The sequence below is a fragment of the Xylocopa sonorina genome, unplaced genomic scaffold, assembly GCF_050948175.1.
Source record: "Xylocopa sonorina isolate GNS202 unplaced genomic scaffold, iyXylSono1_principal scaffold0130, whole genome shotgun sequence".
In the NCBI taxonomy this organism is placed as follows: domain Eukaryota; kingdom Metazoa; phylum Arthropoda; class Insecta; order Hymenoptera; family Apidae; genus Xylocopa; species Xylocopa sonorina.
This window is the reverse complement of record NW_027490201.1, coordinates 58,861-61,803: the sequence shown is the minus strand read 5'-3', so window position 1 is coordinate 61,803 and position 2,943 is coordinate 58,861.

Here is a 2,943-nt window from a genome sequence, read left to right as displayed (position 1 = left end):
TAGTGCTCACATTCTTTTGAAGTGTAGAAGAGATAAACATAACGCTTTGAGTTAAATATTACATCTTACATTAAACACTGAATTGAGATGCAACATCGCGATTCAATCTCTGTTTCGCTCTGGCATCGCTGTTTCAATCTCACCGACAAGCACTACTGTCTCACTCCCACTAATGAGTATATCTGCCTCGCTCGCACCAAAGACGAACACCCTTGTCTACCTCGCACGGGTGATTTCGTCTTGCTGAAAGGGACAGTCGAAGCCCATAACCTCAATGGGAACTATTCCAATTCAGGGAGACGACTTTAACAGAACCTGTGTTCTACTTTTGTGCGTATATATATATATATATATATATATATATATATATATATATATATATATATATATATATATATATATATATATATATATACTATATATATATATACTATATCCGGACTAATGTATTCCTGCATATAAGAATTCATATATCGAAGTTACACACGTTAAGAATGCAAGACACGAACAACACACACGTAATTGTAAGTTCATGCTATACTACTTCATTATACTATTTCATAAGTTAAACGCGAAAGACGCGCCCCTAGTCCCACCGGGAGACGCGAGTCCCCACTCGCTGGGCCTCATGCTCCTCGCAACGATCCCTTAATCCCCCACTCGCTGGACCACATGCTTTCATGATTTTTCTAGTAAATATTTCAAATTGGTATAAATATTAATACATATTTTATATTTTAGTTAATTCAAAATACAATATCCCTTCAAGATACTCCATTACATCTAAAATCCTATCTAATTTCATATCATTTCATAATGTTTTAATTAAATATTTGAAATTGGTTTATATAATTACACTTATCATATATTTTAGTTACTTAAAAATAGATCATTCAATTCGCTTTTTCTCCATCGAGGCTTGCAAATCCCTCTTCGTTATTCTTATAATTCATACTTTAGAAGGTATGTAGTACGTATTGATTGTCCGACGCTGAAAATACCTCAAACACTTCTGCTTTTCGCAGCTTAGCGTACATGCAATCTCCTATCAACATTGTGTCTATATTTTATTTGCTTCGGTTCTTATACTGTGTATAGTCTTCTTTAGGATTCGTCGCGATTAGATCGTTTCTTAGAGCCATTTTGATGATCTTTTCCACTCTATGGTTGTTCTTCTTACCATCCCAGATTACCGATTTTTCGATCCTGCTTCGCTGCAGATGATACATTTCGGTTTATTCGCGATGTAACCGATCATCGTATAGATAGGGGATCCGCATCTTCTGCAGATTCCCTTATTATCTTTGAATTCTTCGCAATTTCTGCCGATATGTCACAGTTTATGGTATTTGAAGCATCTCTCTATTTTCGGTAGTACTTTGTAGGGACAAGGTGTTAATGCTATTCTGAGTCGTTTGACCTTCTCCAGCTCTTTACTGTATTCCTGTACAAATTCAACTAACGCGACTCCGTTCCTCTCCACGTCTGCTTTAACAACTTGACCATTCTTTCGATTATTTTCAGTCTTCATTTTATGTACTCCTTCATTTCTTCTCTAGTCACCTAACGGATATATGTCCCTTAGTTGGAGCATGATACTCGCACTCGTATGTGATTCTTCGAATTCTTTTTCCAGAGTTCCTTTCTTCTCCTTTATTTTGTTCTCTATACCTGTTTTCTTGTTAAGTTCCAGGATTATATCTCCCGCTCTCGATTTTCTTGCGTCATCTTTTCCTATTTCTCTCGTTTCTTCTGCTTTTCCTCATCCCATTGTTTGTCCCCGAATGCTTACTGCTTCTCTAATTGTTTCATTTTTTTCTGTACCGTTCGCAACTAGTTCGATCTCAGTTTTTTTTTATATGCCTGATGTTTCCCATTAATGATTTCTAATATGTCATTAACTTCGTCGTATCCTCGCTCATAATATCTATCATTACGTCTGATGTGTGGCTGCCTATTCTTCTATTTGATAGTGAGGACGTTATTCTCATCAGTAGCTTTTCCATTATCCTGGTCTTTCTTTTTGGTTCCCTTACATCGGCTTTCTTTTTCTCCTTTATATATGCATTTCGTATCCATTTCTATTTTCCTATCCTTTTGTGTTATTGACTGGGGGCTACGAACCGCCTGCTCAATCTTTAATCTTCTGCCTTTACCCGATGGGGCTGATTCCATATCCCGAGCCAGCCTCACCTTTCAGCAGTATATGCACAGCAGCCTCACTCACTTCGGCAGTGGGGACTCGGGGGTAGGGGGGGCTGCAGGCCCTCCACCATCCTACTGCCTGCCCTGATACGGGCGAGGGACTCCCAGGACCACTTGAACTACAACTAGCATCTATCTTATACTATAACCGATTCGTAGTTATGCGTTTTCCATTAAGCTGGCCGGAATCAGTGATATTGATTCGTCCAGTCTAAAGTATTATTTTCTTTTTAAGTTTCTCGATTTTCTTATTTTCTCTCACGATATCGTCTATTTCGTTGTACCTTGCCCGGACGGTATGGTATATAATCTGTTGTTCGATATTTGTAGGATTTCCTCTTAATAAATGCAATGCTTCCACAGATTTTCTTTTCCTTTCTCTTTAGTTACGTTGTTGTTATTTTATCCTCTCGATCATCCACATTTCCTCTCTGCACCATCGCGGAACCGGCGTTATACGATTACATCATGATGGCGCCCCGGTCTCGCTACCCCGAGATCGAATGTTCTCCCTTGCATCCGTTGATTTGTATATGTGACATATTGGAGAATATTTCCTCTTATCCTTTGTATTTTTCGAATTACGTTTTAATTACATATATATTAGATATGCGTCAAAATATCGGACTTCCGTACGATTTTTTAGTAAAGTCTTATTCCTTTCCGACTGTTCGTTTTCATTTCACGATAGGCGCTCCTGTATTCGATGCAGACCCGCTCCGATTGAACCAGCCGATT